Source organism: Orcinus orca, chromosome 20, assembly GCF_937001465.1.
Source record: "Orcinus orca chromosome 20, mOrcOrc1.1, whole genome shotgun sequence".
NCBI lineage: Eukaryota > Metazoa > Chordata > Mammalia > Artiodactyla > Delphinidae > Orcinus > Orcinus orca.
The window spans coordinates 50,926,929-50,945,113 of record NC_064578.1 but is presented as its reverse complement, the minus strand read 5'-3'; the positions used below and the strand labels follow the sequence as shown (position 1 = coordinate 50,945,113).

Sequence of the window (18,185 nt, the reverse complement as noted above, 5' to 3'; positions counted from 1 at the left end):
AAATATTCAGTGAACACCTACTATGCCCCAGGCCCTGGGAGACCCCTCATAGAGCTAAATTCTCCTGGAAGAAGCAAACCATAAATTGGTAAAAAAAAAAAAAAGTCATCTACGTGATATTGGCTAGTGGCAAGTGGCCAGGAGGAGCTCAAAAGGCAAGATAAGGGAATGATGGGGAAGGGGAGGCTTTAGTTTTAAAACAGGCTGGTCAATACATGTGACACTGAAGCAGAGACTGAAATGAAGGGAGCCATGCAAATAGATGAGGGCAAAGCATCCCAGGCTGAGGGAACCGTGAGTGCAAAGGCCCTAAGGCAGGAATGTGCCTGATAGGCACCAAGAACAACTAGATCATTGTGAGGTGGGTGGAGGGCACTGGAAAGGATGTCAGAGAAGTAGCTGGGGTGGGGGGGCAGTAAGCATGGGAAGCGAGTAGATTTTGTTCCAAGTGTTCTAACCTTCCAGAATTGCCCCAATGCCTCCAACGCGCTTCTGGAACTGGGCCTGGGACGCGTGGGGAATTGAGGTGGTACTCTCTCAGGAGTGTAGAAGTTGCCCATACGGTTCCTCACGTTTCTACTTTCATTTTCAGCGCTTTTCAAATTGTGAGTTGGAAAATTTGAGCAATGATGAAATCAGTATAGTGAGTCTCAACCATCACTGAAACAAATGAAGGAAAATTGAAAAAACATATTGAATGACTCAAAGGTGGTTCAGCTAAGTGTTCCACAAAACTTTGTTTCAGGTGTGTGTGTGTGTGTGTATCCCTCCTGGATCATGGTGTGAAATATATGTCTTATCAGAGACTGCAGGTCCAAAGGTCAGGAAAACAGCTAATCCAGATGCCCCCTCCCATTGACTGAGACCTTCCCACTCATTCCACTGGCCACCCAGGCATCTACAAATACACACCCACTATGGTGAAGACTGCTGTATGTTTCCCCCAACCATTTTCTTTCCCTGGACTACATTTCCCAGCATCCCTTGTAGCTGGGTGTGGTCACATGACTGAATTCTGGCCAACAGAACATAAGTGAAAGTGACATTCGTACTTTCCAGGCCTGCCACAAAAGACATCCCTCCACACTTCTTCATCTACAGTGGACTCCACAGGCTTAGGGGAGGGCAAAGCCACTCTAGGGAAGGAGTCTGGTTCTCTCAATGAGTTCACATGAGGCTGCCCCACCAGAAACACCCTCACTGGTCTATAACATGTGTGAGAAAAATGCTTTGAAGCCACTTAGTACACTGAAGCCACTGAGAATAAAGGTCTTATTTGTTACAGCAGCTAGCATGACCTGTGCTAACTTACACACCCCCCAAATGAAGGTTGGTTAACTCAGCAGCCTGCTGAATGAAGAATCTTTTGCTGAAGTTCCAGAGAGGAGAGGAGAGGAAACTGAGTCTCTGGACGCCTCACAGTACAACAGGTATGCCCAACTCAGAAAAGCCTAGTGAAGCATTAAGGTCACATCCACGGCCAGAGACTTAGCATCCACAAAATGCGTTCTAAGCCACGTCAAGTTCATATTTTGAAAAGAAACATAAGCTCCATGGGAATTCCCTGGCGGTCCAGTGGTTAGGACTCAGCGCTTTCACTGCCTGGGGGGCCCAGGTTCAACCCCTGGTCGGGGAACTAAAATCCCGCAAGCTGCGTGGTGTGGTCAAAAAAAAAAAAAAAGAAAGAAAAGAAAAGAAACATAAGCTCAATGATGAAGGGTCCAAGTTGCATCTCGAGCCCAAGACCACACCAATAACAAAGCCCCCATTTAGAAATCGCCATTACCATAAACGGGATACCGGGTTTCCATGACAACCATGCACGGTGGGTACCTCTATCCCTACCTTACCGATGAGGAAAGCTGAAGCCTACAGCTAACCTGACGACAGGAACTGCGGTTCACCACAGGCCACCACAGTGCTTAATTCTACAGGACCCTGGAGGTGGGGGCCTGGAATAGATCAATGAGGGTGAGGACGCTGCCTGCCTCATCTACCACAGTGCCCGGCACATGGCAGAAATGCAGAAAATATGTATGTTCATGTTGCATTCACGAACAAACAGCTGCTCTTCTCCCTTTTTACAGATGAGGCGATGAGGCCCAGAGAGGGCAAGTCACTGACTCAAGGTTACCCAGCAAATGACGGAACCACATTTCAGGTAAAGTTCAGACCCCCACCCCCCGCAAAGCACTCACTGTGTCTCTTCTGCCAGCCTGTTCCTAGTGTCCCTCACACTCACCCAGGGCCTGATCACACCAGCTTTTAAGCCTCGGGGCCCTTTTTCTGCTCTTCCCAACTTCCTCTCCTCTCCCCAATTAACACACTTTCTTTTGGCTCATTCACACCCTCCCAGGTTCCTCATTCACGAAATATTCATCCATTCAGCAATTAAAGCGTGGGATATGTGCTGCGTGCCAGGCTCTGTTCTAGAAGCTGGAGGGACGGCTGTGAACAAAACAAAGATCCCTGTTCACGTGGAGCTTACGTTTTTGAGGAGGGTAAGGAGGGAAACAAGAAAGAACAATATAACAGATTATACTAAGTATTTACAAATATTTAATTTACATGTATTTAGCTTTTATTTATTGAATAAATATTGAATAGATATTAGAATATATATGTCATGTATAGAATTATCAATATTTAAAATACAAATGTTACAAAAGATTATGACATGTAAAATCAATATACATGTAAAATAAATATTATGTCAGAAGTTGCTAAGTGCTGTGGAGGAAAAGCAATGAAAAAGAAGGACAAGGTATTTGTAATTTTAACTAGAGTAATAAAGGCAGGCTTGATTGAAGAGGGGAGGGAGGGAATCATGGAGCAGAGGAATAGCAAGCGCAAAGGCCCTGAGGTGGATGCGTGTCTGAGTCAAGGAAGGAGGCCAGTGAGGCTGAAGTGGAGTAAGTAAGGGGGAGAGTAGTTAGTGGGAGATGAGGTCAGATAGATAGAAAGCCAGGGGTCAGATCATGAACTAAAAATAATATCAGCTAAAAGGCAGAAACAACGCACGTGCCCATCACCTGAGGGATGTAGATAGAAACAAAATGCGGTACAGCCACACACTGGAATATTATTCAGTCTTGGAAAGGAATGAAATTCTGATACATGCTACATTATCGATGAACCTTGGCAACGTTACGCTAAGTGAAATAACTCAGACTCAAAAGGACAAATATGGTATGATTCCATTTACATGAGACCATAAGGGACCTCCCTGGCGGTCCAGTGGATAAGACTCTGCGCTTCCACTGCAGGGGGCACGGGTTCCATCCCTGGTCGGGGAGCTAAGATCCCACATGCCGCAGGGCGTAGCCAAAAGATAAAAAAATAAAATAATTTTTAAAATGAGATGCATAAAATAGGCAAATTCATGGAAACAGAAAGTAGAGGAGAGGTTACGAGGGGCTGGTGGGAGGGGAGAACAGGGAGTCATTGTTTACTGGGTACTGAGTTTCTGTTTGGAATGACGAAAAAGTTCTGGAAATGGATACAGGTGATGGTTGCACAACACCATAAATGTACTTAGTGCCACTGAACTGGACACTTAAAAATGGTGAAAATGGTAACTTTTATGGTATGCACATTTTCCCACAATTAAAAAGCAATAACAGCTAACACGTTGCATTAGACGTATCAGGCACTGCCCTCAAAGCTTTACTATGTGCGTTCATTCACCCTCCGACAACCCAGTAGGGGAGGTGCCTTCTGAAGCAGCGCTGCCCCCAGAAAGGCGATGCCGGCCACACATGTGATTCCAAATGTTCTAGTGGAAAGAAGAGGTGAATTTAACGTATGTTAATTTCAAGAATACATTTTATGTAACATATACAAACATGATCATTTCAACGTGTCATCAATATAAAAATAGTATTAATGGGGAACTGACTTTTTTCCCCCTTCCTTCGAAGTCTTTGACATTTTTAACACTCACAGCTCACCCAGTGGTTAGTGCATTGGTGAGCAGAGTCCTTGGGCGAGCTCGGGAGGGCTCTGAGCAGAGAAGGGCCGTGAGCTGACTCAGGTTACAACAGGGTCCGGCTGGCTGAGTGAGGGAAATAGCCGGTGGGGGGCAGGGGATGGAGGGAACCCCAGGAGGAGGAGACTGAGATGGTCCAGGCGGGAGGTGATGGTGGTTGGACCGGGGTGGGCGCGGCGGGGGTGGGGAGACAGGCCAGACCGTGGAGATCTTCCACAGGCAGAGCTCACACGCTACACTGCTGGACTGACGGGGTGCAGAAGACAGAAGGATAAGGGGCGTCCACACAACAGTGTGACTAAAAAGGGCTTAAGATGGTAAGTTTTATGTCGTGCGCTGTTTATCACAATAAGAAAAATTAAACGAGGGAGTTCCCTGGCGGCCCAGTGGTCAGGACTCAGCGTTTTCACTGCTGCAGCCTGGGTCTGATCCCAGGTTGGGGAACTAAGAGCCCGCAAGCCGAGCAGCAGACATAAGTAAATAAATAAATAAAATTTAAAAAGAGTCAAGGATGGTGCCAAAGTACCTGACCCAGGCCACTGGGAGGATGGACCGAGACGGTGATGAACCGGAGGGGGCAGGCTTTACTTTTGTTCATGTGCTTGGGGGTGGGGGCGAGGGCTCCGACGTGTTAAGTTCGAGGTGCCTCTGAGACAACCCAGTGGAGGGCTCGGCAGAGCGGGACGGGCTGGAGACAGAAGTGAATGAAATCTGCCCTTAATTCCTCTCCTGCCCATTTCCAGGGCCTGGCTTCTGTCTTGGTTCCCTCGACACCGTGTCCAGCCGCGCAAGGAGCATCCTATCACAGGGCAGGCCCCAGTCTGGCCCATCATCACGTTCCCCCTTCCTCCCTCATCGCCAGTCACAGCCCAACACAGCCTCCAGGCTCCCAGCTTTCGGGGAACAGGCTTCCAGAAGCCTCCCTGCCCACTCCTACCACCCACCCGGCTTCCTCGCCTTTGGAGCCCATCAAGGCTCGATGTGGCTGCCCATTCTGCGTTGTCTAGCGAGGAGCGCGGGATCTGAATAGTAAACACCATCCAACGTCGCCAAACAGTACAGGCAACGTGCACCCTGGGGGGTGGGCAAGCGCGAGACAGAACATATATTCTAAGAGGTCCAAGAGCCTTTGTTCAAAACCTTTGAGGGGAGATGCTTTCCGAAAAGCAGATTCTTTCTCAGACTTTGCCAGGTGCTGGGATGCGCACCTGTCTATGACGGAACACCCACAACCAGCTCTGAGACGCCACCCAGTAATCAAACACTAATATTTCTGCAGCCAAATGTATGAATATTCACATGGAGAGCAAAGACAGACCACAAATAGCTTGGCTTCGGGTCAGGTCCTGCTGCCTGTTGAGTCACTGCAGGAGAGCTGCCGTTATCATTACTGATGGAGGTGGTGTTACGGTGAAAGCATGCCTTGCTCGCTGGTTGATCTAAGAAGGGAAGAGTCTTTGTGCTAAGCCCAAGGCTCCCCCAAGGTCTGGAAGCGGGGAGCCCCTGAGCTCAGGTCAGACAAACCTGGCTTCAAATCCCTGCTCTGCAATTTCCTGACCCTGAGCAACCGACCTCATTTCTCCAGGGGGTCTCCGTCCTGGGGGGGGGGGGGCGGGTCTGGAAGGATCTGGCTGTTCCCTATAAGCCTTAAATCAACAACAATGACAACAGCAGCAGCAATAATAATAATAGTGGCTGACCTTTATGGAACCCTACTCTGGTCCAGGAGGGCCCTGAGCTCCATGTGGCCACCGTCTCATTGCCTGACCCTCATTACTCTCCTGAGAAGCAGCTTCTACTGCTATTTATCCTCTTCTAACAGAGGCCTGGCGCAGCTGGCCTGAAGAAGGAGACAGCTGGGGCTCCAAGTCCAAGTCTGTCTGCCACAGGGCCTAACCATGTCCAAAGCATGGATCATGCCTGTCCCTAGGTCAGGCCGCCCCGTCCCTGATGCTGATCCCCTCCCAGTGGGGATAAGTTAGCCAAACAACCACCCGTGTGCTGTCTGCTTCCTGCTGAACCCTCCCAAACAAGCCCCAAGGGGGAGGTAGGTACTATTACTTTACTCCTTAGCTGTACCTCAATATGTCCCACATGCGTGGGGTGCCCACACACGCAGTCTCCAGGCCAATACAGTCCACTTCTTGGTCCAGCCAGAGCTCACACCAGGGCTGTGCCAGGCCTCCTTTTGGCACCTAGAATAGCCTCTGGCCTCTCCTTTTTTGGTTCCTCTGAAAGCTTCACCTTCCTTTGAGCTCAGAGGCCGCTCCAGAGGCTGCCCCGCGTTTCCAGGACCAAGAGTTATTTAAGTAGCAGGACTTGGGCTGATTCTCGCCAGCATCTCTAGGGCCTGGCACGAAGCAGTCACTCAGTAAATTCTGGTTGCTGTTTGCAAGGGATGAGAATAGTGAGGCCTTTCTGGAATGCCATTTGCCAGGGCCTCCTCAAACCTCAGCACACGCTTCCCTTTGCCTTAGCAAGTCCTCTTCCAGGAATCTGGCCAGTAGAAACGCTCTTGCACAAGCAACTGCAGGTGTGGATACAAAAATGTCAGGTCGGGTCACTCCCCTGCTCAAAAGCCTGCCATGGCTCCCATCTCACTCAGGATCAGAGCCCAGGTCCTGGTCAAAGACGCAGAATGGAAACTCTAGGGTAATAAAGAGGTAGCATGAATCAGCTCCTAATGGAGATAAGATGGAAGGCCACATTACTCAAGTAATCTAAAGGAGGCAGGAAACGAGAGAATAAGGAACAAAGAACACCAGAGATAAACCAAAAATGAATAGTAAGATAGAAGATTTCAACGCAGCCGCATCAGTAAGGAGGGCAAATACGAACGGTCTAACCCTGCATTGTCCACTCAGAGAGGCCTCATGTGACTGCCCAGCCCTGGGAACAGAGCTAGTCCAACAAGATGTTCTGAGTGGAAAATGCACACTGGATTTCAAAAACTCAGTGCGGGGTGGAAGCGGGGAAACACTGTACAACACGTGCTGGCGAGGATGTGGAGAAATCGGAACCCTTGTGCATTACTGGCGGGAATGTGAAATGGTGCAGCCACCGTGCACAACAGTGATTTCTCAAAAAGTTAAAAAGAGAATTACCAGATGACCAAGCGGCTCCATTCCTAGGTATATATCCAAAAGCATTGAAGGCAGACTCAGATACTTGTATGCCAATGTTTATAGCAGTGCTATTCGCAATACCCAAAAGGCGGAAGTAACCCAAGTGTCTGTCTATTATTGGATGGATAAACAGCGTGGTCTATTCAGACAATGGAATAGTATTCGGCCTTAAAAAGGAAGGAAATTCTGATAGATGCTACGAATGTGATGACTATCCTTGAAGACATTATGGTAAGTGAAATAAGCCAAACACAGAAGGATAAATACTGTATGATTCCACTTACATGAGGAAGAGGTGGTCAAATTCATAGAGAAAGAAAGTAGAATGGAGGTTACCAGTAGGTGGTGGGAGAGGGGGATGGGGAATTACTGTTTAAGGGGCACAGAGTTTCTGTTTGGAAGGATGAACAAGTTCTGGAAATGGACAGCGGTGATGGTTACACAACATTGTAAATATACTTAATGCCACTGAATTGTGCACTTAAAAATGGTGAAAATGGGAAATTTTATGTCACGTGCATTTTACCACAATAAAAAAGACTGTGAAATATCTCATTAGTGACTTCTAGACTGATTACATGTTGAAGTAATAGTATTCTGTATATAACAGGTTGCATAAAATATATTCACATTAATTTTCCCTATTTCTTTCTCCTGTGGCTAGGATTTTCTTACTGGACAGCACTGGTCTCGACATTCCAATCATCAAAAGGATATAGGCTATTTGCTGTCTGCAAGAGACACACTTTAAATGTAAGCACACTTTAAATATAAAGACATATATAGGCTCACAGTAAAAACTGGAACCAAAAAACAAATCCATAGAGTAGAGGTTAAATAAATTACGGAATATTCCTCCTCCTTTCGTTTGCTAAAAGAATGGGTTCTGGGGGGAGGGGTGGGGGACGGATGAATTGGGAGTCTGGGATTAGCAGATACAAACTATTATATACAGAATGGATAAACAACAAGGTCCTGGGACTTCCCCGGCGGTCCAGTGGTTAAGACTCTGCGCTTCCAATGCAGGGTTTGATCCCGGGTTGGGGAACTAAGATCCCACATGCAGCACAGTGCAGCCAAAAAAAAACCTTAAAAAACAAACGAACAAACAAACAACAAAAACAAAAAAAACAAGGTCTTGGGGACTTCCCTAGTGGTCCAGTGGTTAAGAATCTGCCGTCCAATGCAGAGGACGTGGGTTTGATCGCTGGTCAGGGAGCTAGGATCCCACATGCCTTGAGGCAACTAAGCCTGCACACCACACCTAAGCCCGCGCACACCGCAACTACTGAGCCCACGTGCTCTGGAGCCCACATGCCACAACTGGAGAGAGAAGCCCATGCACCGCAGTGAAGATCCCGTGTGCCACAACTAAGATCCAACAAAGCCAAAAATAAATTAATTAAATAAATAAATATTTTTAAAAAAACAAGGTCCTACTGTATAGCACAGGGAACTGTATTCAGTGTTCTGTAATAAACCACAATGGAAAAGACTATGAAAAAGAATGTAAATATATATGTATAACTGAATCACTTTGCTGTACAGCAGAAATTAACACAACATTGTAAATCAACTATACTTCAATTAAAAAAAAAAGAGTGGAGCTCTAGATTGCTGCCATGGAAATAATTCTAAGACATTTGTTCAAGTTAAAAAGCAAGGTGTAGAATAATTCATACGGTACGTGTGACCAAGAGGAAAAAAATGTATGCACAGAATAGAGGGGTAGAAAGAATGCACCCTCTCCTCTGGAGAGGGCAGGACAAGGGGACAGTGAAAAGACTTTCATGGTGTTATATATGACTTTTTTCCGTGCCTAATTAATTCATACAGATCTGCCCTCAAATTGGCAAACCCCAAAGAGTTAAGGAATCTGATCTTAGCCTCGGCATCCAGTGCAGGGCCCTTGAAGCAACTCGGAAATCGTCCGGAAACCACTCTACCCCTTGCTCCTCAAAGGAGCAGCCTCAGTGTCCCCTGGGAGCCTGCTAGAAATGCAGAGTCTCAGGCCCGCCACAGACCCGCTGAATCAGACCCCCCCATTTGAACAGGCTCCCCAAGGGATTCGTGTGCACGTTCAAGTTTGAGAAACTGTTGATCTGCAACACAGCCCAATCTGTCTGCACAGATTTAGTAGGTACAGACTAAAGGCTGGTCAGTGATAATAATAGCAACCGCTGTGATAGTAATAGCAACCAGCACTTTCAACGGGCTTATTAACTGCCAGGCGGTACCTTATCTCAATGAAACTCCGCAGACATCCCACCACGTCGCAGATCATCTCGATCTACAACCCCATATCTGCAATTCCAACCTCCAAAAACCTCTAAAAGCCATCCCTTTGTCTTCCCCTTTATTCATTGTGGGGCAAAAGCTAACCTGCAATGACTATCCTTACGTATCCTTCTTGGTGTAAAAGCCACAGATATATTAGCAGCAGGAACAGTACTTGCTGCAGAAATCTTTAGCCTATCTGGGGAAGGGGAGCTGCCCTGCCGGGCTGAGGGCTGTTTCACCTCATTCCAGCCTGCGCTGTGGTCTGAAATACTCTGAATGTCGACGCACCTCGTAAGCTGGTTACTGCCATCAATTTGCAGCACATCTGTTGACATGTGACATCATCTATGAAAACTCCGAGAGGAAGGCATCAGGCCCCCCCTTGCTGATGGGGAAACTGAGGCTGCGAGAGGTGGTGGGCCCCCGCTCCAAGTCCCGCAGCTGCCTCCAGGCCAGATCTGCCTCCGGGGTCCTGACCCCTTCCCTTGCAGGTCTCACCGTCAGTCACGCACCCGGGCTCACAAACTCACAAACACATCCGAGGAAGCTGGGAGCGCCGCAGTTATGTTAATGAAGACACCACGGAGGGTAAAAAGGGAAAGAGGAGGGGGGGACGGCACCCTGCTGAGCCGGGGCCTCCACTGGCTAAGCTGAGACCCAAGCTGGATCCCAGGGCAAAAAGCGGAGTGGAGGGGGCCGGGGCAAAGGCAACTTCCTGACTGTGGGCTTTCGGTCCTGGTCCCTGTAACAAGCAAACAGTGAGGCTTTATGGCTAAAAGCCTGGGCTTTGGGGCCAGACTGCGCCCCCCGGGGTTGGGTGGGGGATCCCCAGTCTACCCTTTAGCAGATGTGTGACGCTGGGCAAGTCACTTAACTGCCCAGTGCCTCGGTTTCCTCATCTGTAAAATGGGGATGCTCACTGCCCCTACCTCCTAAGGTCCTAACGTGAGTAACCGAGTCAGGACTTGTGAGGGCCCTAGACTGGTGCCCATGGCCGTGTGGGCTGTTATTATTATTGCTGCTACAGTTGTGAGCTGTGGAAAGCTCCTAACTGGATCCACAACACCCCTGAAATCCTCCGCCAAAGGCTGCGATGTGGAGTCAAGCATGCGTTTCTCTGGGGGAAACGTCGGAGCAGGTTCCCCAAAGGACCTGAGCCCCCCTTCCCCCACACTAAGGACCACCTCGTGCTCTTAAGACCTTGCCCTGGAAAAGATAAAAGGCGGCTGCCTCTCCCAGCTGGGGCAGGATGGCCAAAGCTCTCGCCCTCCCAACAGCTGGCAATACCACCGGCCTCCCCCTCTCCTGCCCCCCAGCTCCTGTCACCCCCTCCTGTCTCCAAGCAGGTTTGCACTGGCCTTCTGAACTCCTTCCCAACTGCACAAACATCTTTCTTCTGCCTTCACACCCCTCTCTTCCTCACCTCCTGACCTGTAAGGAAGCTTCACTCTTGAGTCCAACCCAGCACCACCCCTCCTCCCTCTTCTTCTAGAATCTTCCTTCGCTCCTTTCCTTTTCTCTAAGTCTGCTCAGATCCTAAAACTCTCTAAGCCTGGTCCCTCATTCATGCAGTGAATACTGAGTCTGGACGCATTCCCAGTCAGGTCCGGGGGAAGAATCCTCATACAGAAATAAACTGCGTGACATGGAGGAATTTGGACAGGGTAGTCCAGGAAGGCTTCCCAGAGGAGGCGGTATTTAAGCAGAGGCCTGCAGGACAGGATGAGGAGCCCAGAGACAGGAAGGAATGGGAGAAGATCACGGCAAGTAGAGGCAAGGGCAAAGGTGGGGAGGCAGGAACAAGCTGGGTGCGGGAAGAAAGCAAGGTGAAAGGGCAGGAGATGAGGTCAGGGAGATAAGCCCAGGCCAGACTAACGGGGCTCTGTGGGGGGAGGTGAGAGTTAGACTTTCACCTGAGGGCACTAGGGAGCCATAAAGGGTAGCAAGATTTTTTTTTTCAATCTCTGGCTGCCAAGAGCTCCATCTGCCTGCCTGCCTTCCGTCCATCCGTCCATCCATCCATCCATCCATCCATCCATCCACAAAGCCATCCTTCTCTCATGACTTCGCACCATATTCCAGTCTGGCTTCCGCCCCTACATACCCATCAAACCCAGGAAATCTCTGCTTCCAGAACAGCTTCATCCAACCCAGGAAGCCTGTCCTCAGGTCCATGGAAGTTAAACCTCTCTAAAAACTCTCCCACTTTGTTCCTGAGACGCTGATTGTGCCTCATCCTGCTCCTCCCTTTCTCTGTTTGGGCCAAAGAAGCTCCCACCCCTCCCTACACGTGGGTGGCCGCCTAAGTTGATTCTCCACCCGCTCCTGTCCTCTCCCTGGGGAATCATCCCCATCCCTGGGACTTCAGTGATCACTCCGTGTCGCCGTCTCTCACTCACGATGCCTCCAGTTCATTCATTCATTCCGTCTGCACCTCACCACCAGCCGAGAGGGAGCTGGAGCTCTACTCTCTGGGGTTTGTGTTCCCCAAACTATAGACACCACTACAGCATCTCAAGAAAGGGCACCTGCATCCACTCAGTTGCTCAGGCCAGTGACTTTGGATCATCCTGGACTCCCTCTTTCTCTTACCTGCCATCAACAAAACCAAAGCACCCCAGACCTCAGCCCCAGTGTCCTGGGCCCTCTTTCCCCGCGAAGCTTCAACTGGCCTTTGTGCAAAGCATGCCAGGTTTCTCTCTGCTAGAAACGGCGTGGAGCCCAAAGCCTGCCCCCAGAAGCCCTCTCCTCCAGGAAGCCTGCCCTGATGCACCAACATACCCCAGAAGCAATGCCTCCTCCTGGCCTCCACCAGCCCAGCTGACACTCCTGAGACACTGATCTCACCTTGCAGGGAGGATGGGTGTGTTTTGGGCTTACCCCACTCCCCTGTCCCGAGTGCAGAGCTCTGAGGCCCTGCACAAGGGAGGCCTGCTATGTGGGTCTGAATTAACCAGTACGACGCGCCTGGATTCAAATCCCTGCTCTGCCAGCAGCTAGCTGTGTAACCTTGGACAAGGCGCTTCACCTCTCGCTGTAACAGGGAGAGGAAGGCAACCCTGGGGTCTGGCCCTGGGGAGAATTCTAAGCAAACCATGAAAACTGCACCGCACGCAGTCCCACAGCCAGGAGAAGCAACAGACAAGATGGACAAGTAACAACACAGGAGGCCTGAAAGCGGGTGCTGGGCGAAAAAGACTCAGAAGGAGAAATACAGCAGGATCCTCTGTAGAAAGCAAAAATCCACCACACAAAGCAAACAATTCGCCAGGGCACAGAACAATTTGCCAGGGCATTGGACCAGGGAAGGGAACGGGAATACAAGGGAATCTTACACAGATACATATATATGCACTTGCATACACGTGTATACAATATATACATTTACTATATGCCTATTATACTGCTAAGCTTAAATTTACCACTAAATTATTACATAAAGTATAATAATATGTAACATATATTAATGTATGTGTGTGGGTATATATATTTTACCGTTCATTTGCTTAAAGCAGACTTCCGTCAGGAACTCCCTTAAATAAATCTCCCTATTCTGCTACAGAGTCTGGCCGGGGGCTCTTCAGGCCCAGAAGTTGGCTCCGTGTTCCCTGTGACCAATGCAGACACGGCTCCCTGCCCCTTAAAGGTCGCAAAGAAAAAATAGGACTGTGGAAGGGGGACGGGCTCGGGGAGGGGCAAGGGCTGGGCAGATGTCAGGGAATTCTGCTGGTCCAGCTAAGGAGACAGAAATCTGACAAAGAAAAACAGCTCCTCACGAAACAGCTTTGAGACTTTAGGTGGCAAAGCACAGGCAGCCCGGGAGGGCCCCAGAAACCAGAAGGCAAAGACGGAGCAGAAGTTTCCCGGACATTTTTATCAACTTCGAGACCTGAGTCTTTCCCCATTTTAGCATCTCTGTAAAAGGAGGCGTAACTCACAACAAATGGCTCGTGTGAACACAGCATGTGTGGCTTCCAGTCCTGGTTGAACTGAGGAGGACAGCACCTGAGCACCCCCCTCCAGCCTCAGTCTCCCTGCTGAGCAGTGGGCAGTCCTGACCTGCCCCCTGGGCCCTGATTCACTCCCTCTCTGAAGACACTTAGGGAGTGAGTACTGGGCAATGGGGAGGTGGCTAGGGCAGGATGGGCAACGTCCATGGACCAAGTGTCAAGTGCAGTTGGGAGACCCATGGCTGCCTGTCCTGGGTGAGGGGCCTGCCGGTGGAGCTTTGCCACTGCAGGCAGAGCCCTGCAGCTTTGAGGGCTGGGCTTCCTGAGCCAAGGAACCACTCAGGGGCCAGGCTTGATAAAAGTGGTGGGGGGATGGGCCCGGGGAGGGGGGCAATGAAGGCAGCTGAGCCTGGCTGGGGGCCTCTCGGGCCCCACCCACCAGGACTCCCAGGAGATGCGTGGCACCCCGAGACTGGCATTTTTGGTGCTTTGGAAGCAGGTGGGTCACACTTTTTAAGAAACAGAATAGCAACTGCAAGCACAGGCTCTCTGCTCCCTTTCTCCATGCCTGTGACATGTCCATCCTTCAGTCAGTCAGTGGGTCAGTCAACAAACATTACAGGATTCCTACTGCACACCAGGAGCTGAGAACACGAGGCACATCATTTCCCTCCTTCTGTTTATAGAATCTAGTGAGAAAGCCAGGCCTGAAGAAAAGCTCACGGGATACCTACATCCCAATGGGGCTACGAGGGGTGGAACAGTGAAATGGGAGAGCATCCCTACGCCAGAGGCTGAGGCTGGGAAGGGCACCCAGGGGAGGGGTGATGAGACTTCAAGGCGGGGCTGGGGGGGCAGATTTCTCTCTCCCGAGAGAAAGGAGGTAAAGCCTTCCCAAGGACTCCTCCTCCGTGATGAAAAGGCTAAATCTCAAAGCAGTGATGCTGAGCTGAGGTGCTCAACCCAAAGGACCACACAAGTCTGCGGGATTCAAGAAGAGGCAAGGGCAGACCCACAACAGGATAAACGAGCAGCGGCCCGTGACCCGCTGCTCTGGGAGGGGGTGCTGACTGTGAAGGGGCACAAAGCAACTTTTTGGCTGCGATGTGAACGCTCTGGATATCGATGGGGTGTGGATTACACAGGCTGCTAGGGTTTGGCAAGACTCGTGGAGAAGCACCCTTAACCTCTGTGTATTTCATCGTATGCCAGTTACACTCAATGAGAGGCTGGGGGAGAAAAACATACATACATACATACACACACACACACAAAACTTTCTGTGAAAGGGGATGCACGGGGGCTTCCCTGGTGGCGCAGTGGTTAAGAGTCTGCCTGCCGATGCAGGGGACGCGGGTTCGTGCCCCTGTCCGGGAGGATCCCATATGCCGCAGAGCGGCTGGGCCCATGAGCCATAGCCGCTGAGCCTGCGCGTCCGGAGCCTGTGCTCCGCAACCGGAGAGGCCACAGCAGTGAGAGGCCTGCGTACCGCCAAAAAAAAAAGGGATGCATGTCCACAAAAGCGGGAGGGCACTGGGCATGTTCTGGGGAGAGAAGTGAGGTCACCGTGGCCAGGGCCTGCTAGGCCGAGGGGAGCCTGGCCTGAGAGGGTAAAGAGCTGAGAACTCCTCAGGGGGCCCCCCGTCACCTAGCCTGGAGGGCTTGGTGCTCGAAGATGCGTGAGGTGCCTTGAAGGACAGGAGGGAGGTTACAGTCTAGCCAACTGCCACAATCATCCCGTGAGCATCTGTGAGCAACAGCCTGCCCAGTACCACATAGTGGACGAGAGGCAGGGCAGCATCCACCCTCTGGAAAGGGGGCTCCAGGGACCTTCGATCTGCAGGTGTCCTGGAGGAACGGACCGCTTTCACCTCCAAGCTGTGGAGGCCACCGGGGCTCCCTCCAGGGCCCCAGGGGTCATTAACGAAGGTCCCACAGCCATAGAGATGTCCTCCCTCACTCCGCACCCAAGGCTGCCAGGATGGGACATAGGGGACACAGGAGGCTGGGGGGGGGTTACCTAGACGTCAACAGCCCCCTCCAGTCCCTCGAAGGACAAGAAACACTTTGAAGGAGAATTATAGAGGATGGAGTGAGCAAAAGGAGGGGATTAAGGCAGCCAGACCTGGTCAGGGGCTCCAGGGATATAACCCTTCCTCTGACCCTCTTACCCCTGGAAGGAGCGTTTGGTTACAGCCTCCACCGAAGTGATAACTAACTACAGTGACAATGGTGACGGCTACCTTCTGCAGAGCGCTTACTCTGAGCCAGGCACTTGCAAAACACTTTTCCACTCAGGACCTGATTTAACTGATGCAAAAGCTCTTGAGAGAAGCATCCATTTATTATTCCTGTACTTCTGGTTCTCTAATCTGGAATTAGAGAAAGGAAGTAACTTGCCGCCAAGTCACAAGGTTAGAAGGGGCAGAAAGAGGACTCGAACCCGGGCGGCTGACCTAGTAACCCCTCACTGCCGGGGTCATTTGTCCATCCCCCTGCCACTGGCCCACCTTCTCTGACTGTGATTTCTGCACAGAATATCAGAACCCACTTCCAGGCATAAATCCCCAAGCCCGTGTGATCAGAAACAGCCACCAAGGTGCAAAGCCTGGGGTGGCCAAGACAGGATGGGAACACAGATCAAGGACAACCTGACCAAAGTTTACTACCCGCAGCCTCGATTTCCCCAATCTATGAAATGGGCCTAATGTCTCTTCCATCACAGAACAGGATAGAACCCGGAGGTGATGAAACAGATTCTGGATACCAAAAATAATAACACCATTAGTAACGATAATGATACAGTTGAACTGATATGATATCTGGAATCTGCTTAAAGGTACTCCAGTAGAAAAGGGAAAAGAAAGCGCAGGGCGGCACGGAGGGGGGGGGGGGGGGCGGGAGAAGGGATCAGTAGAAAATTGGTGAAGCTGGCGATGGGTACACAGGGGTTGATTATTTTATTCTCTCAACTCTTGGTGGGTACTTTAAAATTTCCATGATAAAAAATTAAAATAATAACAAGCAAAGTGAATTTTCACCACACTCCTGCAAGCCAGGGCCTATCTTAAAAGCTTTCTACATCTTCACTCATTTAAGCTTCACAAAGACTCCATGAGTTCTGTTACAGATGAGGAAACTGAAGCCCAAAGGGTATTTGATTGCCTTGGAACCTTCCCTCTGATTAAAATGCCAACATTGACTGCCCGGGGTTTTAGGGGAAGGAGGCAAGGACGCAGGTATCTAATTCCACGGGAGATTTCTCTCCACCATCATCATCATCGTCATCATCATCATCACCACCATCATTACCATCATCACCACCAACACCAGCACCACCAACACCATCACAGCCACTGACATCTTCTGAGCACTCGTGATATGTCAGGCACTGTGTTAAGCACTGAACATCCATGAGCACACAGGTAGGTCTCCCATCACAGCCGTTCTTCCAGATGAGGAAAGCGAGACCCAGAGCAGGACAGCCCTGTCTGTCCCCAGGGCCATGCCGCCGCAGCAGCCTGCCCTGTGCCCTCCGCTGCTGTGCGGTTTAGAATGCCAACAATGTTCCCTATGTGCCTTTCAGGAAGACAATGGAGAGCTTTCAGAGTGGCGAAGTCAGCGTGGGGCCCACAGGAGAACAATAATCATAGTGAAGATAACAGTAACATCAGATGCTCCTTCCTGAACGGCTACTGCACGCCCGGCTGGGGAGGGCAGTGCCTCCTTCGGCCCTCACAGCCCACCTGCCAGGGAGCCATCATGGGCCCATTTTACAGACAAGGAAATCAAGACCCAGAAAAGGATCGCTTGCCCAAGGTCACGCTGCAGGTGAGTGGAAAAGCCAGCATTCCCTCCCCTGCCTGCCAGTAAGGGGGCTCACAGCCCAGAATTAAGGGGTTCCTGACCCCAGGAGACAGAACTGCCATAGAATGACAGATGACACCTCCACTGAATGACTCAGCTAGGCTACCCATGCACCTTGATGGGTATTATTTAATCCTCACGACAACCTTTCCAAAAGTAGGTACTGAGGTGAACCCATTTAACAGAGGGGACAACTGAGGCCCAGAGCCAGCAAGCCCCCTGCCTACATCCATTCAGCCAGCAAGCGGCAGAGCCGGGATTCGAATCAACAGCGCCCCCACCCTTGACCTCTACACCAAGTGGCAAGCTCAGGGTGCAGGCCACAGGCAGGAAGGAAGGGGCAAGGAGGTCACAAGAGGCAAAGACAATGGATGGATGGGTGGGATGACTTGAACAGGAGCGGAAACGATCTCCTTCAAGATACAGCTCCACAGGTGCCTCCTAAGAGTGACCGAATCGCAGGCTCTTGACCCAGCAACCCCGCCTCCAGGAGTTTATCCCGCTGGCATACCCACTTCCCAGTAAGACAAATGGATGCATGCCCTCTGGCTCCGCACGCTGAAACTTTAGGAAACACCTCCATATCCGTGTTGAGTCAAGGAGGATTTGCCCACACTGACGAATACAACGCAGCTGAGAAAAAGCCAAAGAGACTCCTCCATGTATCGTGCACATCTCCCAGGGAGATGAAGTGACAAAAGCAACGTGCAGAACGATGGGAAGAGGGGGCTACCATCTGTGCAAAATAAATATTTTTTAAGACATACACATGTATACAAATGTGTGTGCACAGAACATCAGGATTGAGGCGGTGCTCTGGGGAGGCGAGTTGGGGGACCAGGGATGCCCCGGAGGGTAAAGGGGGAGACTTACTATGTTTGAGATTTTGACTTTGTCCCACGTGGATGTATCAGTTAGAAAAAAAGAGAAAGAGAGAAAGAAGCTGCTTCCCCCTTGGAGCCTTTGCAAACCACC

General features: G+C 50.4%; 1 protein-coding gene across 8 annotated transcripts in view; it reads right to left on the bottom strand.

Annotated features, from left to right (window-relative positions):
• The window catches only part of BICRA (BRD4 interacting chromatin remodeling complex associated protein), an 83,298-nt gene that overhangs the window by 56,259 nt on the left and 8,854 nt on the right, over positions 1-18,185 (bottom strand). The window contains exon 3 of one of the 8 annotated variants that reach the window (XM_049703652.1): positions 459-660. The exons of 6 other annotated variants lie outside the window; for them this stretch is intronic. The gene's annotated coding sequence lies outside the window, so the exon portion shown is untranslated. Of the gene's footprint in view, positions 1-458; positions 661-6,067; positions 7,562-18,185 lie in introns of those variants that run through there. One more of the 8 variants, XM_049703653.1, reaches the window with a different exon arrangement.